The sequence below is a fragment of the Pseudophryne corroboree genome, chromosome 3, assembly GCF_028390025.1.
Source record: "Pseudophryne corroboree isolate aPseCor3 chromosome 3, aPseCor3.hap2, whole genome shotgun sequence".
NCBI classification, from domain to species: Eukaryota; Metazoa; Chordata; class Amphibia; order Anura; family Myobatrachidae; genus Pseudophryne; species Pseudophryne corroboree.
The window spans coordinates 137,882,119-137,909,693 of NC_086446.1; the positions used below are offsets into that span (position 1 = coordinate 137,882,119).

General features: G+C 48.9%; 1 non-coding gene across 1 annotated transcript; it reads left to right on the plus strand.

The window, feature by feature from the left end:
* The first annotated feature begins 22,232 nt into the window (after positions 1-22,232).
* LOC134898900 (U1 spliceosomal RNA) lies at positions 22,233-22,398 on the plus strand. Its single transcript, XR_010172587.1, has one exon. It is a non-coding gene; the product is annotated as a U1 spliceosomal RNA (small nuclear RNA).
* The last annotated feature ends 5,177 nt before the right edge of the window (positions 22,399-27,575 follow it).

Below are 27,575 nucleotides of genomic sequence, written 5' to 3' on the forward strand. Positions count from 1 at the left end.
GGCAAAGCTGGAAGTATCAAAAATCCTCCATTGGGTAGAATGTCATCTGACAGCAATATCGGCAGTGTTCATTCCCGGAGTCCTCAACTGGGAAGCGGATTTCCTCAGTCGTCAGGACGTTCACGCTGGAGAGTGGAGAGGCCGCAGCAGAAATGTCTGCACTGGTGTCATTAGGTGACTGAGGCAGGGATGACTGGGAGATAGTGGGTGACTGAAGCATGTATGAGTGGGAGATAGTGGGTGACTGAGGCCGGGGTGACTGGGAGATAGTGGGTTACTGAGGGAGGGGTGATAGGAAGGGGTTGGGTAAGTATGGGAAGAAAGTGGGTGACAGGGATAATAAATGACTAAGGCAGGGGTGATAGGGAGATAGTGGATGATTGTGGCAGGGGTGACAGGGACAGTAAGAGACTGAGGCAGGGGTGACAGGGATAGTGGCTGACTGAGGCAGGGGTGACTGGGAGATAGTGGGTGACTGAGGCAGGGTTGATAGGGATAGTGGGTGACTGAAGCAGGGGTGACAGTGGGTGACTAAAGCAGGGGTGACTGGTATAGTGGGTGACTGAGGCAGGGATCGCAGGTATTGTGGTTGACTGAGGCAGCGGTGACTGGGAGATAGTGGGTAACTGAGGCAGGGGTGACAGGGAAAGTGTGTGACTCAGGCAGGGGTGACAGGGAGATAGTGGGCAGCATATCTCTGCCTCACTGCAGCAGCACATTCCTGCTTCAATGACAGCAGCACATCCCTGCCTCGCTGACAGCAGCACATCCCTGCCTCGCTGACAGCAGCACATCCCTGCCTCGCTGACAGCAGCACATCCCTGCCTCGCTGACAGCAGCACATCCCTGCCTCGCTGACAGCAGCACATCCCTGCCTCGCTGACAGCAGCACATCCCTGCCTCGATGACAGCAGCACATTTCTGCCTCGCTGACAGCAGCACAGCACTGCTTCGCTGACAGCAGCACATCACTGCTTCACTACCAGCAGCACATCCCTGCCTCACTGGCAGCAGCACATCCCTGCCTTACTGACAGCTGTATATAGGGCCTAATTCAGACCTGATCCCTGCTGTGCATATTCACACAACAGGAGATCAGGTCTGAAGTGCGTGTGTGCTGGTGCCGCAGTGCACCGGCACATGCCAGAGATGCGATCAGCATCTCTGCCCAGTGAGCGCCTCTGCCTGATTGACAGGCATAGGCGGTCACTGGGCAGGAGGAGTCGGGCCAGCGGCGTTGTGCCGCCATTTTGGGGGCACAGTCCGGACAACGCAGACATGGCCGGACCGTATGGGGGCGGGCCGTGACGGCTGCGTGACCCGGACAGCAACGGGCCTTATTTACTAAAATCTCAGATAAATTTTATGGCATTTATGTGCAGTCTAGTTTGCACAGTTGATAGAGTGTTGATCTTGCACTATCAATGTAAGCCTCACATAGGTTTGATACACATGTAAGTTTGTTTTTATTTTACTACATTGTGGTTTGTGGCTCTATACCATGTAATGCATGTCTTTTAACAGTAGTCAAGTCTTCCAATGTGCTTGTTAGTGAAACCCAATAGATAGCTTTATTTTATTTTGTTTCTTCAAATATTGAATGCATATGTCTTATAACTTTTTTTTTTTTAATATATATATATACATTTTTATTATAAGATTTTCAATGACACAAAACCATCCAAGTTGCAGATTATGGATTGTGAAGGACAAATCAACCATATAAACAATTTAAGCAATTTAAATTGCATGCAGGTAGTAGAATATCAAACTCCTTGGATGAGAGTTGGTCGTAATAAACTAGGATAGAAAAGAATACAGTAGAAAATAAGATTTTAAACCTACCGGTAAATCTTTTTCTCGTAGTCCGTAGAGGATGCTGGGGACTCCGTAAGGACCATGGGGATAGACGGGCTCCACAGGAGACATGGGCACTTTAAGGAAGACTTTAGTTCTGGGTGTGCACTGGCTCCTCCCTCTATGCCACAGTTAGAGAAACTGTGCCCAGAGGAGACGGACAGTATGAGGAAAGGATTTTGTTAATCCAGGGCAAGATTCATACCAGCCACACCAATCACACCGTATAACTTGTGATAAACTACCCAGTTATCAGTATGAAAAAACAACATAGCATCAGTGCAGGACCGATGCAACTATAACATAGCCCTTATTGAAGCAATAACTATATACAAGTATTGCAGAAGTAGTCCGCACTTGGGACGGGCGCCCAGCATCCTCTACGGACTACGAGAAAAAGATTTACCGGTAGGTTTAAAATCTTATTTTCTCTAACGTCCTAGAGGATGCTGGGGACTCCGTAAGGACCATGGGGATTATACCAATGCTCCACAACGGGCGGGAGAGTGCGGATGACTCTGCAGCACCGATTGAGCAAACATGAGTTCCTCCTCAGCCAGGGTATCAAACTTATAGTATTTTGCAAAGGTGTTTGAACCCGACCAAGTAGCAGCTTGACACAGCTGTAGTGCCGAGACCCCTCGGGCAGCCGCCCAAGAAGAGCCCACTTTCCTCGTGGAATGGGCCTTGACTGATTTCAGTAACTGCAATCCAGCCATAGAATGCGCTTGCTGAATCGTGTTACAAATCCGGCGAGCAATAGCCTGCTTTGAAGCAGGGGCACCAATCTTGTTGGTTGCATACAGGACAAACAGCGCTTCAGTTTTCCTGACTCTAGCCGTCCTGGCCACGTAAATTTTCAAAGCCCTGACCACATCAAGTAACTCGGAATCCTCCAAGTCACGCGTAGCCACAGGCACCACAATAGGTTGGTTCATATGAAAAGATTAAACCACTTTTGGTAGGAATTGAGGACGGGTCCGCAATTCCGCTCTATCCACATGGAATACCAAATATGGGCTTTTATGTGACAAAGCCGCTAATTCCGACACTTGCCTAGCCGAAGCCAAGGTTAATAACATGACCACCTTCCACGTGAGATAATTTAACTCCACTGTTTTAAGTGGTTCAAACCAGTGTGATTTTAGAAAACTTAACACCACGTTAAGGTCCCAAGGTGCCACCGGAGGCACAAAAGGAGGCTGAATATGCAGCACTCCTTTTACAAAAGTCTGAACTTCTGGAGGAGAAGCCAATTCTTTTTGAAAGAAAATGGATAAGGCCGAAATCTGGACCTTAATAGAGCCTAATTGTAGGCCCAAATTCACTCCAGTTTGTAGGAAGTGAAGGAAACGGCCCAGATGGAATTCTTCCGTAGGAGCATTCCTGGCCTCACACCAAGAAACATAATTTCGCCATATACGGTGTAATGTTTTAACGTTACATCCTTCCTAGCCTTTATCAGCGTAGGGATGACCTCAACCGGAATGCTAGGATCCGGCATTCAACCGCCATGCCGTCAAACGCAGCCGCGGTAAGTCTTGGAACAGACAGGGCCCCTGATGCAATAGGTCCTGTCTTAGAGGGAGAGGCCACAGATCTTCTGTGAGCATTTCCTGCAGATCCGGATACCAGGTCCTCCGTGGACAATGAGGATTGTTCTCACTTTTCTTTGTCTTATTATCCTCAACACCTTTGGTATGAGAGGAAGAGGAGGAAATACATAGACCGACCGGAACACCCACGGTGTCACTAGGGCGTCTACAGCTACTGCCTGAGGGTCTCTTGACCTTGCGCAATACCTCTGTAGCTTTTTGTTGAGCCGGGACGGCATCATGTCTATCTGTGGCAGTTCCCACCGACTTGTAATCTGTGCAAAGACTTCCTGATGAAGTCCCCACTCTCCCGGATGTAGGTCGTGTCTGCTGAGGAAGTCTGCTTCCTAGTTGTCCACTCCCGGAATGAACACTGCTGACAGTGCGCTTGCGTGATTCTCCACCCAGCGAAGAATTCTGGTGGCTTGTGCCATCGCCACTCTGCTCCTTGTGCCGCCTTGGCGGTTTACATGAGCCACTGCGGTGACGTTGTCTGACTGGATCAGAACCGATTGGTCGCAAAGTAAGGTCTCCGCTTGACGTAGGGCATTGTATATGTTGATGTGAAGACAAGTCTCTTGACTTGACCAAAGACCTTGGAAATTTCTTCCCTGTGTGACTGCTCCCCAACCTTGGAGGCTTGCGTCTGTGGTCACCAGGATCCAGCCCTGAATGCTGAATCTGCGTCCCTCGAGAAGGTGAGCACTCTGCAGCCACCACAGGAGTGATACCCTGACCCTGGGGGACAGGGTGATCAACCAATGCATCTGTAAATGTGACCCGGACCACTTGTCCAGTAGGTCCCATTGGAAAGTCCTCGCATGGAACCTGCCGAATGGAATGGCCTCGTATGATGCCACCATCTTTCCCAGGACTCGAGTGCAGTGATGCACTGACACAAGTTTTGGTTTCAATAGGTTCCTGACAAGAGTCATGAGTTCCTGGGCCTTTTCTATCAGGAGATAAACCCTCTTCTGGTCCGTGTCCAGAATCATGCCCAAGAAAGACAGACGAGTAGTAGGAATCAACTGCGACTTCGGGATATTGAGAATCCAGTCGTGTTGCTGTAACACTTTCAGTGAAAGTGATACGCTGTTCAGCAACTGCTCTCTTGATCTCGCTTTTATGAGATCGCCCAAGTACGGGATAATTGTGACACCTTGCTTGCACAGGAGCACCATCATTTCTGCCATTACCTTGGTGAAAATTCTCAGGGCCATGGAGAGACCAAACAGCAACGTCTGAAATTGGCAATGACAGTCCTGTACCGCAAATCTGAGGTACGCCTGATGAGGTGGATAAATGGGGACATGAAGGTATGCATCCTGTACACAAATGCGGACAACAGGTGTCAAGCCGTGTGTTGCCTTTGTCAAGCTGTAATAAGTAGGGATAAGGACGTTAACCACCTCGGAACATCCTCCCTTATACGACACCTGCAGCGCATTCATCATAAGTCAGTGACAAGTTCAAAAACTTTGGATGACAGCGGAAGCAGTCCACTGACAACTAAATCCCTTCCTCTTGTAACCAAGCTCCTGCAAACCACACCACCAACTCCCTCAGTGTCAATTTCCTCCTTAGACAGGAGAGCCAATAGTCCTGCAGGCCATGTCACTGGCAAGTCTGACGAGTCCTCTCCTGCCTGGGATTCCTCCGATGCATCCTTGAGTGTAACGCCTACTGCTGCTGGCGCTGCTGTTGTTGCTGCTGGGAGTCGATCGTCATCCCAGAGGGGAAGTCGGAAGACCACTTGTACTACTTCCAGTAAGCAATTGACTGTCCAACAGTCCTTTGCGAGGAAGATGAAATATCACAGCAGTCATCCTGCTGCAAAGCGGATAACTCAGGTCTTGTCAGCCTGGGTGGTGAGAAACGTGGTTCCGGTATCCATCGTTAATTTACAGGCAACTAGAGACTTGATTGAGGTACTGTGTCCCCGGTACCAAATACCCTCTAGGTTCCATTTCTCTAGGCAGGCGATACCGAAAATGTACACAGACCTCAGAAAAAGAGTCACCAGTGTCCTAAAAAATGCAGTTGTACCCAATGTCCACTTGTCTGTGGTTAAGTGGAGCAGGGCAGACTCAGGACTATATGACTGTGACAGCCCACTGGGTAGATGTATTGCCCCCCGCAGCAAGAACAGCAGCGGCGGCACCAGTAGCAGCATCTCGCAATTGCCAACTCGTTCCTAGGCAGGCTACGCTTTGTATCACCGCTTTCCATAAGAGGCACACAGCTGACAACCTCTTACGGAAACTGAGGAACATCATCGCAGAATGGCTTACCCCAATTGGACTCTCCTGGGGATTTGTGACATCGGACAACGCCACCAATATTGTGCGTGCATTACATCTGGGCAAATTCCAGCACGTCCCATGTTTTGCACATACATTTAATTTGGTGGTGCAGAATTATTTAAAAAACGACAGGGGCGTGCAAGAGATGCTGTCGGTGGCCCGAAGAATTGCGGGCCACTTTCTGCCTTCAGCCACCGCATGTCGAAGACTGGAGCACCACCAAACATTCCTGAACCTGTCCTGCCATCATCTGAAGCAAGAGGTGGTAACGAGGTGGAATTCAACCCTCTATATGCTTCAGAGGATGGAGGAGCAGCAAAAGGCCATTCAAGCCTATACATCTGCCCACGAAATAGGCAAAGGAGGGGGAATGCACCTGACTCAAGCGCAGTGGAGAATGATTTCAACGTTGTGCAAGGTTCTGCAACCCTTTGAACTTGCCACACGTGAAGTCAGTTCAGACACTGCCAGCCTGAGTCAGTTCATTCCCCTCATCAGGCTTTTGCAGAAGAAGCTGGAGACATTGAAGGAGGAGCTAAAACAGAGCGATTCCACTAGGCATGTGGGACTTGTGGATGGAGCCCTTAATTCGCTTAACCAGGATTCAATCTGTTGAAATCAGAGCACTACATTTTGGCAACCGTGCTCGATCCTAGATTTAAAACCTACATTGTATCTCTTTCCGGCAGACACAAGTCTGCAGAGGTTCAAAGACCTGCTGGTGAGAAAATTGTAAAGTCAAGCGGAACGTGACCCGTCAACAGCTCCTCCTTCACATTCTCCCGCAACTGGGGGTGCGAGGAAAAGGCTAAGAATTCCGAGCCCACCCGCTGGCGGTGATGCAGGGCAGTCTGGAGTGAGTGCTGACATCTGGTCCGGACTGAAGGACCTGGCAACGATTACTGACATGTCGTCTACTGTCACTGCATATGATTCTGTCAACTTTGAAAGAATGGTGGAGAATTATATGAGCGACTGCATCCAGGTAGGCACGTCAGTATGTATACTGGCAGGAAAAAGAGGCAATTTGGAGGCCCTTGCACAAACTGGCTTTATTCTACCTAAGTTGCCCTCCCTCCAGTGTGTACTCCAAAAGAGTGTTTAGTGCAGCCGCTCACCTTGTCAGCAATCGGCGTACGAGGTTACTTCCAGAAAATGTGGAGAAGATGATGATCATCAAAATGAATTATAATCAATTCCTCCGTGGAGACATTCACCAGCAATTGCCTCCAGAAAGTACACAGGGATCTGAGATGGTGGATTCCAGTGGGGACGAATTAATAATCTGTGAGGAGGGGGATGTACACAGTGAAAGGGGTGAGGAATCGGAGGATGATGAGGTGGACATCTTGCCTCTGTAGAGCCAGTTTGTGCAAGGAGAGATTGATTGATTGATTCTTTTTTGGTGGGGGCACAAACCAACCAGTCATTTCAGTCAGTCGTGTGGCAGACCCTGTCGCTGAAATGATGGGTTCATCAATGTTTTTCTTTTCAATCTAAGCCCCTGCAGTTTTCTGTAAGCATCTGCTTCGCTATGATGATCAACAAGTCACATGGGCAAACACTCAGGGATGGAGGCGTAGATCTTAGGACCAGCTGCTACAAGCATGGCAGAGGTGTCACTATCACTGGTGACACCCAGAGAGGTGGCGAAGGAGATTGTAATGCAGTGCGCGCAGATAAGCAGCGCAATGGTAAAAAGGAGGCATGGTCTCATAGGTAGGGGCGTGGCCTGAATCACCATTTTGTTGCTCCGGGTATCCCGGGGGTTGGGGGCTGCACCCGGGGACTAGTGTGTGAGTGGTGCTGGCTCCTGCACAGTGACAGAAACTGGGTGTTGCACGTAATGTCACAGTGAAACACCCATATTCTGTCACTGAAGAAGAGCCGGCACTTTGGTGTCACCCCCCTTGGCGGGTGACACTCGGGTGTGTGCCGCAACCCTGTTGTGATGCCACTGACCCATGGGAAGCTTTACGTGGCTTACCCATGTGTTAGTAGCCCCAAGCATCTTTTGTGTTAGTCCCTGAAGAAAAACTTCAAATATTGTTTACAATTTTGTAATCAATGGGCCTAATTCAGTAAGGATTGCAAATTCTGCTAAGTAACAGAATTTGCAATCCTTTGGTTCGCATGCTGGGGCCACCCATCACAGGGCATGGCCACCCAGCATGCCGCCTCCCTTCTTGACCACGCTGAAATTGCAGTCTCAGTGCAGTTCAGCGTGATCATAAAAAATGGGTTAGCCTCCTGTTGGTGCAGACTGTACGTGTGCGCAGGAAGCCGCCACCATTTTTGTGATCGCAGCGGCTGCATGTGATGTCATGCAGCCGCTCTGACCATGCCTCATGTTTCTCCGTTGCCGACCCCATTTTGTAGCCCTGCACCGCTCCATCTCCGACTTTGAAATGGATTGTTGCTGACCCCCCCCCCCCCCCCCCGCACCGATTGACAGTCAGAGGTGATCGCATTATCTGCGGGGTGCCACAGAAAATGCAGGCGCATGCGTATGCTCTTAGCAATTTTTGCAGTTGGATTGCTTATTGCGATTACAATCCAACCTGAATCAGGCTCTATTACCTATCACAATGCACTGCAGGTAGTACAAAATGGGGTTAATATAGGAGAAAAACCCCCAGAGCTGTGCTCCTTAACTGTCCCTGGTGGCTAGTGGAGCGGCTGCCCAGTAATCAGTGTCCACGCCAGTGCGCACACGGCCCGCCCCCTACAGCCACGCTGGATCTCGGTATAGTGTGGGCACAGAAGCCCCTTACCTCCCTTTCATCAGCGGCCTCGTGATCCCGGAGGGCGGTGTGTGTGTGACTGACCTTAGGAAGAAACCGGAGCCTTCGCTGCAGTGACCCAGCAACCAGGGCACGGGAGTATACTGCGCCGCTGGGAGTGATGGAGCTGCAGTAAAGATGTCTATTAGACCTAGCCTGCTGCAGCCCTTGTAGATTCTTATAAAAAAAAGTTCTTCTTTTCTTGTCAAAATTAATAGCTAAGAATAGGCTGCCTGAGGCAGCCCCCTGTTAAGTGGCCTGCTACTGAAGGCACCAACTACAAACTGAGCTCCCTGTTCATGGAAGCGAGGTTATAGAGCAGGGGGCGCTGAGCATCTTGGGAACAGTCAAAAGCTTTGAGCCTGTTGGTGCCTCAGATCAAGATCCTACTCTACACCCCAATGTGAATCCTTGTGGAGTCCAGTGTACCCCACAGAAGAAATGAATGTGTCACACCCATTGGCAGCAACATTAGAATAGCTGCTGATGGGCACAATTGAGAAAGGAAGGGGGGAAAACATTTGAATCCAGCACATATATGTAATTTGAATATGTAATTTGTACCTTCCTACTTTAAAATGTAATGGATGAACCTCACCCTGTGAGAACTATCTTTATGATCAAGAGATCTCATATGCAAGATAAGTATGTGTTGGCAGAGGCGCTCACTGGGCAGAGATGCTGATCGCATCTCTGGCATGTGCCGGTGCACTGCGGCACCAGCACACACACACACTTCAGACCTGATCTCCTGTTGTGTGAATATGCACAGCAGAGATCAGGTCTGAATTAGACCCTATATACAGCTGTCAGTAAGGCAGGGATCTGCTGCTGCCAGTGAGGCAGGGATCTGCTGCTGCCAGTGAGGCAGGGATCTGCTGCTGCCAGTGAGGCAGGGATCTGCTGCTGCCAGTGAGGCAGGGATGTGCTGCTGTCAGTGAAGCAGTGATCTGCTGCTGTCAGTGAGGCAGTGATCTGCTGCTGTCAGTAAGGCAGGGATGTGCTGCTATAAGCAGGGCCGGTGCAAGGTTTCTCAGCACCCTAGGCAAATTGTCAGCTGCCCCCCCCCCCCCCCCCCACACACACATATATGTGTGTGTATGTAGTCTCATATATATATATATATATATATATACACATATATATATACACATATACATATATATATACATATACACACACACAGTGGTCGAAGTGGAAATTTTGAAGTGGGGGTATGCAAAAGTCAAGGAAAAGGGGGCATGGTCACCCAAAAGGGGGCGTGTCCCGTGTAGTAGAACCCCTTATACTATCTAGTACTGGTGCCCCTTTCACATTATAGCACACGGTACGAGCCGAAATTCACATTATAGCACACGGTACGAGCCGAAATTCACATTGTAGCACACTGAATGAGCCAAAATTCACATTGTAGCACACTGAATGAGCCGAAATTCACATTGTAGCACACTGAATGAGCCGGAATTCACATTGTAGCACACTGAATGAGCTGAAATTCACCTTGTAACACACTGAATGAGCCGAAATTCACATTGTAGCACACTGAATGAGCCGAAATTCACATTGTAGCACACTGAATGAGCCGAAATTCACATTGTAGCACACTGAATGAGCCGAAATTCACATTGTAGCACACTGAATGAGCCGAAATTCACATTGTAGCACACTGAATGAGCCGAAATTCACCTTGTAGCACACTGAATGAGCCGAAATTCACATTGTAGCACACTGAATGAGCCGAAATTCACATTGTAGCACACTGAATGAGCCGAAATTCACATTGTAGCACACTGACTGAGCCAAAATTCACCTTGTAGCACACTGAATGAGCCAAAATTCACATTGTAGCACACTGAATGAGCCAAAATTCACCTTGTAGCACACTGAATGAGCCAAAATTCACCTTGTAGCACACTGAATGAGCCGAAATTCACCTTGTAGCACACTGAATGAGCCGAAATTCACATTGTAGCACACTGAATGAGCCGAAATTCACATTGTAGCACACTGAATGAGCCGAAATTCACATTGTAGCACACTGATTGAGCCGAAATTCACATTGTAGCACACTGAATGAGCTGAAATTCACATTGTAGCACACTGAATGAGCCGAAATTCACATTGTAGCACACTGAATGAGCCGAAATTCACATTGTAGCACACTGAATGAGCCGAAATTCACATTGTAGCACACTGAATGAGCCGAAATTCACATTGTAGCACACTGAATGAGCCGAAATTCACATTGTAGCACACTGAATGAGCCGAAATTCACCTTGTAGCACACTGAATGAACCGAAATTCACATTGTAGCACACTGAATGAGCCGAAATTCACATTGTAGCACACTGAATGAGCCGAAATTCACCTTGTAGCACACTGAATGAACCGAAATTCACATTGTAGCACACTGAATGAGACGAAATTCACATTATAGCACACTGAATGAGCCCAAATTCACATTATAGCACACTGGGAGGGAGACAGTGCAAGCCACAGCCGCTGGATAGAAGAGGGACGGGTGCCACAGGCCGCCTGATCACTGCCAGCGACAGTGATCGATTCGGGGGAAGAAAAGAAAAAATCATATCTCTGCATAATTCGAGATATATATATATATATAAAACCAGTAGAAACATGCATCGGCACTCAGAGACTCCTCCCAACACGTTAAAATGTAAACAGTGATTTATTGCATCCTGAAAGTGACCAACGTTTCGGGGCCGTGGCGCCCCTTTGTCAGGTGATCACCAAAGGGGCGCCACGGCCCCGAAACGTTGGTCACTTTCAGGATGCAATGTGTGTGTGTGTGTGTGTGTGTGTGTGTGTGTGTGTGTATATATATATATATATATATACACACACAATGTATATCACTGTAGTAAAATAATACATTGAAAATATACATTGCCAGGATGCATGAGCAATTGTTTTATACAACAGAGACTTGACTCACCAAGCCCTGAGCACAGTAGAGATCCCCTGCAGTAGCATGTAGAGCAGGCTTGTCCAACCTGCGGCCCTCCAGCTGTTGTGAAACTACACATACCAGCATGCCCTGCCACAGTTTTAGCATTTCCTGACAGCAAAACTGTGGCAGGGCATGCTGGGAATTGTAGTTTCACAACAGCTGGAGGGCCGCAGGTTGGACAAGCCTGATGTAGAGGGAGAAACAAGAGTGCAGGGAGAGAGACACTTTCCGTTTCACATTAGCATTTAGCAGAAGTCCGTGCCTTAGGAGGAATTTTTATGGCTGTTGGTGTATTAGCGTGGATTTCCATGACCCCTCGCCCCCTGCATGCACCTGTGAATACTGTGGCCGAGAAAGAGATCCACAGTGCGGCAGGGACATCACAGCTGTGCAGGGGACACCAACTGCTATTCACCTTTACCCCCCTCCCTACCCCTATCACTGCACCTAGTATTGCCTGCCCCAAACCCCCTCCTTTACCCCAGTATTGCCCAAACTTCTATCTATCCTTGCCCCCGGGCCCTCCATACCCTGGCACTGCCTCCAGTACTGCAGGTAGGTACTGATGAGATGCGGCCGCGGGATTGCGGGGAGGGGAAGGAGGGGACGGATAACAATGTGCTTGATGTCTCCCGGAGAGGCGGCGCCCGATGCGGCAGCGGAGCGGACCAGGGCAGCGGGTGACTCCTTCATGTGCTGCCCTGAGTCTGACCTGTGTCACTGCCAGTCAGTCACTGTGCTGTGCCGAAAAGCAGGGGTGAAGGGGGGGGGGGAGGGGGGGACGCCTGCCGCGGGAGACGGAGACCATCGCGTGGGGCCCGGGGAGCGCCGGAGCGGCCACGGCGGGTAGTCAGGACTGTGTGACTGAGTGTCAGGTCATAATGTGGGACGCACCGGGATTGCATGGGGGGGCGCGGATAACAGTTTTCTCGATCTCCCGGAGAGGCGGCGCCTGATGCAGCAGCGGAGCGGACCAGCGACCAGGGCAGCGGGTGACAGCAGGACTCTCCTTCATGAACTAAAGTAGCTAGGGCGGCACACTCACGTTTGAAGGCAGTGGCACTGCAGACAGTCAGACGCCAGGCGCCAACGAGCTGCTCCTCTTAAAGAATAGGAGCGGGAGCCTGAGGAGTGTGTGTGTTCTTTCACTTTGCGGTGCCGCCCTCCAGTGGGCGCCGCCCTAGGCAGCTGCCTAAAGCTGCCTAGTGGTAGCGCCGGCCCTGGCTATAAGTGAGGCAGGTATGTGCTGCTGTCAATGAGGCAGGGATGTGCTGCTGTCAGTGAAGCAGGGATGTGCTGCTGTCAGCAAGGCAGTGATCTGCTGCCCACTATCTCCCTATCACCCCTGCCTGAGTCACACACTTTCCCTGTCACCCCTGCCCCAGTTACCCACTATCTCCCAGTCACCGCTGCCTCAGTTAACCACTATACCTGCGACCCCTGCCTCAGTCACCCACTATACCAGTCACCCCTGCTTTAGTCACCCACTATCTGTCACCCCTGCCTCAGTCAACCACTATCTCCATATCACCCCTGCCTCAGTCACCCACTATCCCTGTCACCCCTGCCTCAGTCTCCTACTGTCCCTGTCACCCCTGCCACAGTCATCCACTATATCCCTATCACCCCTGCCTTAGTCACTGACTATCTCCCAGTCACCCCGGCCTCAGTCACCCACTATCTCCCACTCATACATGCTTCAGTCACCCACTATCTCCCAGTCATCCCTGCCTCAGTCACCTACTGACACCAGTGCAGACATTTCTGCTGCGGCCTCTCCACTCTCCAGCGTGAACGTCCTGACGACTGAGGAAATCCGCTTCCCAGTTGAGGACTCCGGGAATGAACACTGCCGATATTGCTGGCAGATGACGTTCTACCCAACTGAGGATTTTTGATACTTCCAGCTTTGCTATGCAATTTCGAGTGCCGCCTTGATGATTTGTGTACACTACCGTGGTGGCGTTGTCCGATTGTACTTGAACAGGCCTGTTCTGTACTAGAGGCAGGGCCAGTGTCAATGAATTGAACACTGCCTGCAATTCCAGAATGTTTATCGGGAGGAGAGATTCCTCCCTGGTCCACCGATGGTGAAGGGTCGTCATCACGGCCATGACCTTGGTGAATTTCCGAGGTGCCGTGGCCAAACCAGAAGGCAGGACCTGAAATCGAAAAACTAACCAGGCACAACACTGCTTAGCCTCCAACATCAGATGAGATTGGACATATCCAGTGTGATGCGGCTGTAGATGATTTTTGCTGTTTCTAACTTCTACTTCTAACTACTGGTACATCAATTAATAAGTTTCAAAATAGAATGCATCAAGAGAACGGTGTTGGTAGTATAAAACTACCTACAGCACCTGGTATTCCCAGGTGGTCTCACATCCAAGAACAAACCAGGCCTAAAATCAGGTGATATTGGGCATATACAGTGTGGTGTGGCTGTAGATGAGCTTAGTGGTTTCTGTTAGAGTTCTTCTACTTCTAACTACTCGTACATAAATGAGTAAGCGGACGATTTATTAAACCTGGTGAAATGATAATTTGCATGGTGATAAAGTACCAGCCAATCAGCTCCTAATTGCCATGTCACAGGCTGGGTTTGAAAAATGACAGTTAGGAGCTGACTGGCTGGTACTTTATCACCTTGCACTTTATCAGTTCACCAGGCTTAATAGATCTGCCCCAATGTTTCAAAATGGAATGCATCAAGAGAACGGTGTTAGTATTGTAAAAATACACACAGCTCCTGGTATTTCCTGGTGGTCTCCCATCCAAGTACTAAAACTAGGACCAACACTGCTCAGCTTCCATGATCAGGAGAGATTGGGCAAATCCAGTGTGCTGTGGCTGTAGATGAGCTGGTGGTTTTTATTACAGCTCTTCTACTTCTAACTTCTGGTACATAAAAGAATACATGTAAAAATTAAATCTACCAAGAAAATGGTGTTGGTAGTTTAAAAACACCTAAAGAATCTGATACTACCAAGCAGTCTCCCATCCATGTATTAACAAAGTCCAATACTGCTTTGCTTCAAAAATCAAATGAGATTGGGCATATCCAGTGTGGTGTGGCTTTAGATAAGCTTTGTGGTTTCTGTTAGAGCTCTTCTACTTCTAACTACTGGTACATTAATGAATATGTATAAGGTTGTAGTTTATCCAATATGCCTTTACTACCTTACCTTTCAACCCCCCCTCCCTCCCCTCTTCTCCTTATAGCTTCCTTAGTTCTCTCCTCCTCATGTGTGCGTTATTTGTTTTCTCATACGTCCTAGATGATGCTGGGGTCACATTAAGAACCATGGGGTATAGACGGGATCCGCAGGAGACATGGGCACTTTAAGACTTTCAAAGGGTGTGAACTGTCTCCTCCCTCTATGCCCCTCCTCCAGACTCCAGTTTTAGTATTGTGCACAGTGATACTGGATGCACTACAGGGGAGCTCTACTGAGTTTCTCTGAAAAGACTTGTTAGTTTTTTTTATTTTCAGGGAGGCTGCTGGCAACAGTCTCCCTGCTTCGTGGGACTTAGGGGAGAGAAGTATGACCAACTTCTAGTGAGTTCAATGGCTCTGCTTCAGGCTGACAGGACACCATTAGCTCCTGAGGGTGCTGATCGCTGGGTACGCCTAGATGCACACTCCCGCAGCCTGCCGTCACCCCCTTACAGAGCCAGAAAACAGGTGAGTAGCAGAAGAACAGAAGACTTCTTCTCCAGTGATGGCATTCTGAGGTACCGAGCAGCGAGCGGAACGCTGCGCGCCATGCTCCCACACAAACGCAGGCACTGCAGGGTGCAGGGCACGGGGGGGGGGGGGGGGGCACCCTGGGCAGCATAAATTCCTCACAAAAGGCTGGAAAAAGTGGACATTAGTGCCTGGGCACTGTCCTTACCCCGCTAGCGTAATTAATTATTTCTGAGCGGGACAGATACGCGCCATTACAGTAGCGGGGCTTCTTCCTCACCTCACCAGAACATCTTTAGAGCATTACAAGTCTATCACTATAGAGTTTATTATTTCCCAGACTGTGTACTTTTGGCGCTGGATTGTGAGCTGAAAAATCCTCTGTGTCCCTCTGACAGATTTACTGACGGTCTGTCCCCCATAAGCCGATGTGTCTGTGGGTACTTGGTACATGTGTGTCAACATGTCGGTGGCTGAATGTTTTTTCCAAGAGGAAACTATATTAGGAATGCAGACATATGATGGTGGCCCTGTTGGCACCACCAATAACTGACTGGATAAAAGTTTCAGTAATATCAGAGTAAGGTTGGATAAATCTGTGTCCCAGACACAGACGTAGAGAATAGATGTGATGTTCATGGCTATGTTTCTTTTCCCTCAGGCCCCGCGGGGTCGCAAAAATGTTATTTTGCCCAGTTACTACACACTGATACTGACACGGATACTGATTCCTATGTCGACCATAATGTTTCCTGATTAGATCCAATATTGGCAAGGAGCATTCAGTACATGATTGTGGATATTAAGGACATATTAAAATCACTGAAGGCCCTGCTGTTCCTGACAAAGGGGTCTATATGTATGTATATATAGATATATAATGAAAGCTGATGTAACGTTCCTCCATCTCTGTTTGAGAAAGTCTGGGCCAGCTCGACAAGATGGTTTCAAATCCCCAAAAGGATTCTGGTTGTTTATTCATTTCCCGCCGCGGACAGAATAAAGTGGGAGTCACCCCCTGTTCTGCACGGGGCCCTGTCACAAATCCAGCGGATCGTATGCAGGAAGCTACATTATTTCTAGTTATGTAACCAAGGGTACATTACTTAGACCTGCCATTACATGTGCATGGGTGAGTAGTAGTATTCAAGAATTGGTCGAATACCTTGTCATCCGATATAGATACCTTGGAGAGATGGGATACTCCTTACGTTGTATCATATCAAGGACACTGCAGCATACTTACGTGAGACTGCAAGGGATATAGGACTCTTGAGTTCACGGGCCAATTTCATGGCAGTCTCGGATAGGAGGGCATTGTGGATTCACCAAGAGAATGCTGATGCTGACTCCAAGAAGAAAGGGAGTCTCTTCCCTATGAAGGTGAAGCGTTGTTTGGTGACTGCCTAGTTAATTTGATCTCGGCAGCTCCCGCAGGTAAGTCAACCTTCTTGCCCTATGTTCCCTCCCAACGGATGAAGACGCATCATTATCTGATGCAGTCATTTCGGCCCAATAGATATGCAAGAAGTTAAGATTCCCCTTTCTTTGCAGGTAGAGGAAGGAGAAGAGGGAAGAGGTCTGCATCCTCTTCAAGATCGCAGGAGCAGAGATCATCCTCTGCTTCTGCCAAATCCACCGCATGACGCTGGGGCTCTCTTGCAGGAGCCCGCACCAGTGGGGGCACGTCTAAAACTCTTCAGTCAGTTCTGGATTCATTCGGACATGGACTCGTGTGTTTTACAAATAGTGTCCCAAGGGTACAAACTGGGGTTTCAAGACGTTCCCCCTCACCGATTGTTCAAATCGGCTTTAGTCGGCAGGGAGAAGGTTTTTATTCAAGCCTCTTCGAGGTCCCTAAGCCGGACAGCTCGGTCAGACCAATCTGAAATCTGAAATCCCTCAATTTCTACCTAAGGAAATTAAATTTCAAGATGGAATCTCTCAGTGCAGTGATCTCCAGTCCGGAGGAAGGAGATTTCATGGTTTTGGTAGACATAAAGGATGCCTACTTACATGTTCCCATTTAGCCTCTGCATCAAGCTACCTGAGGTTTGCAATTCAGTATTGTCATTACCAATTTCAGACATTGCCGTTTGGTCTGTCCACGGCTCTGAGGATTTTCACCAGGGTGATCGCAAGCAAGGAGTAACAATTATCCCGTACTTGGATGATCTTTTGATAAAGGCGAAATCCAGGGACCAGTTAGTGCAAAACATTGCACTCTCCCTGACAGTTCTTCAACAACATAGTTGGCTCCTAAACTTGCCAAAATCGCAGTTGGTCCCAATGACGCGGTTGTTGTTTTTGGGAGTGATACTGGACACAGAAGAGGTTTTCTTCCAGTGGAAAGGCTCTGGAGATCCAGAGTCTGGTCAAACAAATTCTGAAACCAGCAAGAGTGTTAATCCATCAATGCATTTGGTTGCTGGGTAAGATGGTTGCGGCCTACGAGCCCATTCAGTTTGGCTGGTTCCATGCCAGAGTGTTCCAGTGGGACCTGTTGGACAAGTGGTCCGGATACCACCTACACACGCACCGGAGGATAATCCTGTCTTCCAAGACCAGAATCTCACTCCATTGGTGGCTGCACAGTTCTCACCTCCTAGAGGGGCGAAGGTTCGGGATCCAGGACTGGATCCTAGGGACCATGGATGCAACCCTCCGAGGCTGGGGAGCAGTCACACAGGGGGAAAATGTCCAAGGAAGATGGTCAAGTCGGGAAAGTTGTCTCCACATAAATGTTCTGGAGTTAAGGGCCATTTAATAACTGCAGACACAGTACGCACTGGGACGGGTGCCCAGCATCCTCTACGGACTAAGAGAAAAGGATTTACCGGTAGGTATTAAAATCCTATTTTCTCTAACGTCCTAGAGGATGCTGGGGACTCCGTAAGGACCATGGGGATAGACGGCTCCGCAGGAGACATGGGCACTTTAAGAAAGACTTTAGTTCTGGGTGTGCACTGGCTCCTCCCTCTATGCCCCTCCTCCATACCTCAGTTTGATACTGTGCCCAGTGGAGACTGGGTGCTTTTCAGGAGCTCTCCTGAGCTTTCTGACAGAAAGTATTTTGTTAGGTTTTTAATTTTCAGGGAGCACTGCTGGCAACAGACTCCCTGCATCGAGGGGAGAGAAGCAGCCCTACTCTCCAAGTTGCAAGGTCCTGCTTCTTAAGCTACTGGACACCATTAGCTCCAAAGGGATTAGCTCCAAAGGGATTGGTACGCAGGATCTCACCCTCGCCGTCCGTCCCAGAGCCGCGCCGCCGTCCCCCTCGCAGAGCCGGAAGATAGAAGCCGGGTGAGTATGAGAAGAAAAGAAGACTTCAGAGGCGGCAGAGGACTTCATGATCTTCATTGAGGTAACGCACAGCACTGCAGCTGTGCGCCATTGCTCCCATACACCTCACATACTCCGGTCACTGTAAGGGTGCAGGGCGCAGGGGGGGCGCCCTGGGCTGCAATATAAACCTCTTTTTGGCAGAAATATAACATATATATACAGCTGGGCACTGTATATATGTATGAGTCCCTGCCAATTGTACAGTTTAAGCGGGACAGAAGCCCGCCGCCGAGGGGGCGGGGCTTCTCCCTCAGCACTCACCAGCGCCATTTTTTCTCCACAGCACCGCTGAGAGGAAGCTCCCCGGACTCTCCCCTGCTTATACCACGGTAGACAAGAGGGTTGAAAAGAGAGGGGGGGGGGGGCACATAATTTGGCGCAAATTACATACAGCAGCGCTACTGTGCAAACATTAAGTTACTGTGCTATTCCTGGGTTATATAGCGCTGGGGTATGTGCTGGCATACTCTCTCTCTGTCTCTCCAAAGGGCAGAGCCGGCCATAGGCATAGGCAAACTAGACAATTGCCTAGGGCATTTGATATGCCTAGGGGCATCAGCAACTTCTGCTGATTAAAATGATATGCGGCATGCCTATATTCTGTGTGTAGCATTTCATATGCAGATACAGCCACAGTCTCACACAGTATATAGGCGTGCTGCATATCATTTTAATCGGCAGAAGCTGCGTGTGCATCCTAACAACATAGCAATGCAAATAAGATGCATTTTAATAAAAAAAAGGTGCCCCAACGTTAGCATTGAGGCAAGATTTATGAGGACACATCTGTATCCAAGCAGAGGCAGAGGTCACAGTGTTAGTGGCAGTGTGAGTGCTGTGTGCATGTGAGTGGGTTGATTGTGCAGTAGTGTTCGGAATATGAGTAAGGAGCATTATGTGTGTCATGTAAAAATGCATTAATAATGTGCAACATATGTGTAAGGGGCACTATGTGTGTCATTATGTGTATAAGGGCATTAATAATGTGCGGCATATGTGTAAGGGACATTGGTGGTCATTCCGAGTTGTTCGCTCGGTAATTTTCTTCGCATCGCAGCGATTTTCCGCTAATTGCGCATGCGCAAGGGTGGTCATTCCGAGTTGTTCGCTCTGTAATTTTCTTCGCATCGCAGCGATTTTCCGCTAATTGCGCATGCGCAATGTTCGCTCTGCGACTGCGCAAAGTAAATTTGCTATGCAGTTAGGTATTTTACTCACGGCATTACGAGGTTTTTTCTTTGTTCTGCTGATCGTAGTGTGATTGACAGGAAGTGGGTGTTTCTGGGCGGAAACTGGCCGTTTTATGGGTGTGTGTGAAAAAACGCTGCCGTTTCTGGGTAAAACGCGGGAGTGTCTGAAGAAACGGGGGAGTGTCTGGGCGAACGCTGGGTGTGTTTGTGACGTCAAACCAGGAACGAAACTGACTGAACTGATCACAGTTGTCGAGTAAGTCTGGAGCTACTCAGAAACTGCTAAGAAGTGTCTATTCGCAATTCTGCTAATCTTTCGTTCGCAATTTTGATAAGCTAAGATTCACTCCCAGTAGGCGGCGGCTTAGCGTGTGCAATGCTGCTAAAAGCAGCTTGCGAGCTAACAACTCGGAATGAGGGCCATTATGTGTAAAAGGGCATTAATAAAGGTTGTCATAATGTGTAAGACGCATTATGTTTATAAGGACATTAATGATGTGTCTCATATGTGTAAGGGGCATTACTGTGTGGAATTATGTGTATAAATGCATTACTAATGTGTGGCATTATGTGTATAAGGTGCTCTAATATGTAGCGTTGTGTATAGAAAGGGCATTTACTGTGTCGTCTAATGTGAATAAAGAGCAATAGGGTGTGGTGTAATGTAAATAAGGAGCAATTCAGTGTGATGTAATGTGAATAAGGAGCACTACTGTGAGAAGTAACGTTTATAAGGTAAAGTGATACTACTGTGGGATGTAATGTGAATTATGGACACTATCGCGTGATCAAATGTGAATAAAATTGCAGTACTGTGTGGCAGAATTTTAATTGGGGGTACTATTGTGTGGACATGCCCATTGCCAGCAAAAACACACCCCTTTTTGGACTGTGCGCCAAATGTGCGAACTGTTCCTGTTTAAAATATAGGGGGTACAAACACCAAAATAAGTACTGTTATGGGTGAGGGTTGATGGTGCTGGGAAAGAGGTGCAAGGTCAGAGGCGGAACCAGCGGTGGTGCTAGGGGGCACCAGGCAAAATTTTGCCTAGGGCATCATATTGATTAGGGCCAGTTCTGCCAAAGGGCCTTGTGGGGGAAATGTCTTCAGTAAAAGCATTCCCTGTGTGTGTGGTGTGTCGGTACGCGTGTGTCGACATGTCTGAGGAAGAAGGCTATATTAGAGAGGAGCGGGAGCAAATGAATGTGGTGTCTCCGCCGACACCTGATTGGATGGATATGTGGAATGTTTTAAATGCTAGTGTAAACTCATTGCACAAAAGATTAGACAAGGCTGAAGCTTTGGGACAGTCAGGGTCTCAACCCATGCCTGATCCTATGTCGCAGGGACTGTCAGGGTCTCATAAGTGCCCACTATCCAGATTGTTGACACAGATACCGACACGGATTCTGACTCCAGTGTCGATTACGATGATGCAAAGTTACAGCCAAAATTGGCAAAATACATTTGATATATGATTATGGCAATAAAAGATGTTTTGCACATCACAGAGGAGCCCCCTATCCCTGACAAGAGGGTACATATGTACAAGGGAAAGAAGCCTGAGGTAACCTTTTCCCCTCACACGAGCTGAACGAGTTATGTGAAAAAGCTTGGGAATCTCCTGCAGATTTCCAAAAGGATTCTTATGGCGTATCCTTTCCCATCAACGGATAGGTTACGATGGGAATCCTCCCCTTGGGTGGACAAAGCATTAACACGCTTATCCAAGAAGTTAGCCCTCCCGTCCCAGGATACGGCTACCCTCAAAGAGTCTGCTGACCGCAAACAGGAGATTACCCTGAAGTCCATTTATACACATTCAGGTACCTTACTCAGACCGGCAATTGCGTCGGCCTGGGTGTGTATGTGTAGTGCTGTAGCGGCATGGACGGATACCCTAGATAAGGATACTATTTTATTGCCCCTGGGGCATATAAGAGATGCTGTCCTATATATGTGTGTATGCAAACTACAGGTGGTGCTGCATGGCTCACACCCTTTTACTTGTCTTGTAGAGCAACTCTGGAGCTGTTACTGGGTCCAGCTGCTGCAAGAAATCAGCTTGAATGCTTCAGGGGCTGGGGCATGGCCAACATGAGCCCCACACTGATGGGGGTGTATAAAGCGATCTAGGGGTCATCCAAGCGCAACCCCACAAAGGCCGCCATGCCCTGCGCGACCATTTTCTCTTTTCATATGCAGACGAGGGTTGCAGCCAACTATACCCATTGCTTGGATGACATCACCATATGCGAATCCATCTGCTGCAGGCCTTCCCCCAGGAATGCTTGCACTAGTTGTTGCATTTGGTTTGTTGTTTGGGGGGTGCTTCAGTATTAGGCAGCCTTCTGCCCTCACACATTCGTCTGAAAATGTGTTCTCCCTGCAGTTGTTGTCCCCAGATGAGAGTTCCCTTGTGCTGCCTCAGTTGAATCTCCTTTACTTGACGGAGGTGTGCCTGAGCAGCGGCCCTCCCCAGCCCTTTCTCAAATCATACTTATTTTGCTTAGGTGATACCATGGTCATGAAGATTGTTTTCCCAGGGTGAGGTTCATTCATTGCATTCTGGGTATGCTGACCTCTGTGATTTCCCCAAATGTGGGAATCTCGACTGCATAATTTGTGGTAGGGGGGGGGACTGCATTTGTGCTTTCCCCTGGTTGGCTCTGGTATAATTTAGATCTCATTGTCTCAGGTCTCTCTCCAGCCTAGTTTGCTGTCTGTTTCCACTTCTCTTTTCTTGAGCCCCTCCCTTCTATGCCCTTGCGCACTATCCTGACTTCTCCCGTCTGCTTACTTTGTGCCTTCCAACGCACAATGCGAACTACAGGTGGTGTTGCAGGGCCCACACCCTTTTATTTGCCTTACAGAGCAGCTCTGGAGCTGTTACAGTGCCCAGCTGCTGCAAGAAATCAGCTTGAATGCTTCAGGGGCTGGGGCATGGCCAACATGAGCCCCACACCAAAGGAGGGTGGGGGGTGTTCAATGCGAACTAGGGGTCATCCAAGCGCCCCTTTTCTTTTTTCATATGCAGATGAGGGTTCCAGCCAACTTTGGCCCACTGCTTGGATGACATCACCGTATGCAAATCCGTCTGCTGCAGACCTTTCCCCAGGAATGCTTGTACTAGTTGTTGCATATGGTTTGATGTTTGAGGGTGCTTCAGTATTAGGCAGCCTTCCGCCCTCTCATTTTCATCTGAAAAGATGTGGTCTCCCTGCAGTTGTTGTCCCCAGACAAGAGTTCCCTTGTGCTTCCTCAGTTGAATCTCCTTAACTTGACGGGGGTGTGCTCGAGCAGCCGCCCTCCACAGCCCTATCCCAACACATGCTTTTCTTGCGTATGAGATCTCTTGATCATGAAGATAGTTCTCACAGGGTGAGGTTCATCCATTACATTTTAAAGTAGGAAGGTACAAATTACATATTCAAATTACATATATGTGCTGGATTCAAATGTTTTCCCCCCTTCCTTTCTCAATTGTGCCCATCAGCAGCTATTCTAATGTTGCTGCCAATGGGTGTGACACATTCATTTCTTCTGTGGGGTACACTGGACTCCACAAGGATTCACATTGGGGTGTAGAGTAGGATCTTTATCTGAGGCACCAACAGGCTCAAAGCTTTTGACTGTTCCCAAGATGCTCAGCGCCCCCTGCTCTATAACCTCGCTTCCATGAACAGGGAGCTCAGTTTGTAGTTGGTGCCTTCAGTAGCAGGCCACTTAACAGGGGGCTGCCTCAGGCAGCCTATTCTTAGCTATTAATTTTGACAAGAAAAGAAGAACTTTTTTTATAAGAATCTACAAGGGCTGCAGCAGGTTAGGTCTAATAGACATCTTTACTGCAGCTCCATCACTCCCAGCGGCGCAGTATACTCCCGTGCCCTGGTTGCTGGGTCACTGCAGTGGAGGCTCCGGTTTCTTCCTAAGGTCAGTCACACACACACCGCCCTCCGGGATCACGAGGCCGCTGATGAAAGGGAGGTAAGGGACTTCTGTGCCCACAGTATACCGAGATCCAGCGTGGCTGTAGGGGGTGGGCCATGTGCGCACTGGCGTGGACACTGATTACTGGGCAGCCGCTCCACTAGCCACCAGGGACAGTTAAGGAGCACAGCTCTGGGGGGGTTTTCTCTTATATTAACCCCATTTTGTACTACCCGCAGTGCATTGTGATAGGTAATAGAGCCTGATTCAGGTTGGATTGCAATCGCAATAAGCAATCCAACTGCAAAAATTGCTAAGAGCATACGCATGCGCCTGCATTTTCTGCGGCACCCCGCAGATAATGCGATCGCTTCTGACTGTCAATTGGTGCTCGGGGGGGGTCAGCAACAATCCATTTCCAAGTCGGAGATGGAGCGGTGCATGGGCAGGGCTACAAAATGGGGTCGGCAACGGAGAAACAGGAGGCGTGGTCAGAGCTGCTGCATGACATCACATGCAACAGCTGCGATCACAAAAATGGTGGCGGCTTCCTGCGCACACATACAGTCTGCACCAACAGGAGGCTAACCCATTTTTTATGATCACGCTGAACTGCACTGAGACTGCAATTTCAGCGTGGTCAAGAAGGGAGGCGGCATGCTGGGTGGCCCCAGCATGCGAACCAAAGGATTGCAAATTCTGTTACTTAGCAGAATTTGCAATCCTTACTGAATTAGGCCCATTGATTACAAAATGTATTTGTAAATATTTGAAGTTTTTCTTCAGGGACTAACACAAAAGATGCTTGGGGCTACTAACACATGGGTAAGCCACGTAAAGCTTCCCATGGGTCAGTGGCATCACAACGGGGTTGCGGCCCACACCCGAGTGTCACCCGCCAAGGGGGGTGACACCAAAGTGCCAGCTCCTCTTCAGTGACAGAATATGGGTGTTTCACTGTAACATTACGTGCAACACCCAGTTTCTGTCACTGTGCAGGAGCCAGCAAAACTCACACACTAGTCCCCGGGTGCAGCACTCAACCCCCGGGATACCCGGAGCAACAAAATGGAGATTCAGGAAAACAGGCCACACCCCTACCTATGAGACCATGCCTCTTTTTACCATTGCGCTGCTTATCTGCGCGCACTGCATTACAATCTCCCTCGCTGCCTCTCTGGGTGTCACCAATGATAGTGACACCTTTGCCATGCTTGTAGCAGCTGGTCCTAAGATCTACGCCTCCAGCCCTGAGTGTTTGCCCTTGTGACTTGTTGATCATCATAGCGAAGCAGATTCTTACAGAAAACTGCAGGGGCTTAGATTGAAAAGAAAAACATTGACGAACCCATCATTTCAGCAACAGGGTCTGCCACACGGCTGACTGAAATGACTGGTTGGTTTGGGCCCCCACCAAAAAAGAAGCAATCAATCTCTCCTTGCACAAACTGGCTCTACAGAGGCAAGATGTCCACCTCATCATCCTACGATTCCTCACCCCTTTCACTGTGTACATCGCCCCCCTCACATATTATTAATTCGTCCCCACTGGAATCCACCATCTCAGATCCCTGTGTACTTTCTGGAGGCAATTGCTGGTAAATGTCTCCACGGAGGAATTGATTATAATTCATTTTGATGATCATCATCTTCTCCACATTTTCTGGAAGTAACCTCGTACGCCGATTGCTGACAAGGTGAGCGGCTGCACTAAACACTCTTTTGGAGTACACACTGGAGGGAGGGCAACTTAGGTAGAATAAAGCCAGTTTGTGCAAGGGCCTCCAAATTGCCTCTTTTTCCTGCCAGTATACATACGGACTGTCTGACGTGCCTACCTGGATGCGGTCACTCATATAATCCTCCACCATTCTTTCAAAGGTGACAGAATCATATGTAGTGACAGTAGACGACATGTCAGTAATCGTTGCCAGGTCCTTCAGTCCGGACCAGATGTCAGCACTCACTCCAAACTGCCCTGCATCACCGCCAGCGGGTGGGCTCGGAATTCTTAGCCTTTTCCTTGCACCCCCAGTTGCGGGAGAATGTGAAGGAGGAGCTGTTGACGGGTCACGTTCCGCTTGACTTGACAATTTTCTCACCAGCAGGTCTTTGAACCTCTGCAGACTTGTGTCTGCCGGAAAGAGAGATACAATGTAGGTTTTAAATCTAGGATCGAGCACGGTGGCCAAAATGTATTGCTCTGATTTCAACAGATTGAATCCTGGTTAAGCGAATTAAGGGCTCCATCCACAAGTCCCACATGCCTAGCGGAATCGCTCTGTTTTAGCTCCTCCTTCAATGTCTCCAGCTTCTTCTGCAAAAGCCTGATGAGGGGAATGACCTGACTCAGGCTGGCAGTGTCTGAACTGACTTCACGTGTGGCAAGTTCAAAGGGTTGCAGAACCTTACACAACGTTGAAATCATTCTCCACTGCGCTTGAGTCAGGTGCATTCCCCCTCCTTTGTCTATATCGTGGGTAGATGTATAGGCTTGAATGGCCTTTTGCTGCTCCTCCATCCTCTGAAGCATATAGAGGGTTGAATTCCACCTCGTTACCACCTCTTGCTTCAGAGGATGGCAGGGCAGGTGCAGGAATGTTTGGTGGTGCTCCAGTCTTCGGCACGCGGTGGCTGAATGCAGAAAGTGGCCCGCAATTCTTCGGGCCACCGACAGCATCTCTTGCACGCCCCTGTCGTTTTTTTAAATAATTCTGCACCACCAAATTCAATGTATGTGCAAAACATGGGACGTGCTGGAATTTGCCCAGATGTAATGCACGCACAATATTGGTGGCATTGTCCGATGTCACAAATCCCCAGGAGAGTCCAATTGGGGTAAGCCATTCTGCGATGATGTTCCTCAGTTTCCGTAAGAGGTTGTCAGCTGTGTGCCTCTTATGGAAAGCGGTGATACAAAGCGTAGTCTGCCTAGGAACGAGTTGGCATTTGCGAGATGCTGCTACTGGTGCCGCCGCTGCTGTTCTTGCTGCGGGAGGCAATACATCTACCCAGTGGGCTGTCACAGTCATATAGTCCTGAGTCTGCCCTGCTCCACTTAACCACGGACATGTGGACTAGTGGACCTTGGGTACAACTGCATTTTTTAGGACACTGGTGACTCTTTTTCTGAGGTCTGTGTACATTTTCGGTATCGCCTGCCTAGAGAAATGGAACCTAGATGGCATTTGGTACCGGGGACACAGTACCTCAATCAAGTCTCTAGTTGCCTCTGAATTAACGATGGATACCGGAACCACGTTTCTCACCACCCAGGCTGACAAGACCTGAGTTATCCGCTTTGCAGCAGGATGACTGCTGTGATATTTCATCTTCCTCGCAAAGGACTGTTGGACAGTCAATTGCCTACTGGAAGTAGTACAAGTGGTCTTCCGACTTCCCCTCTGGGATGACGATCGACTCCCAGCAGCAACAACAGCAGCGCCAGCAGCAGTAGGCGTTACACTCAAGGATGCATCGGAGGAATCCCAGGCAGGAGAGGACTCGTCAGACTTGCCAGTGACATGGCCTGCAGGACTATTGGCTTTCCTGTCTAAGGAGGAAATTGACACTGAGGGAGTTGGTGGTGTGGTTTGCAGGAGCTTGGTTACAAGAGGAAGGGATTTAGTGGTCAGTGGACTGCTTCCGCTGTCATCCAAAGTTTTTGAACTTGTCACTGACTTATGATTAATGCGCTGCAGGTGACGTATAAGGGAGGATGTTCTGAGGTGGTTAACGTCCTTACCCCTACTTATTACAGCTTGACAAAGGCAACACACGGCTTGACACCTGTTGTCCGCATTTGTGTACAGGATGCATACCTTCATGTCCCCATTTATCCATCTCATCAGGCGTACCTCGGATTTGCGGTACAGGACTGTCATTGCCAATTTCAGACGTTGCTGTTTG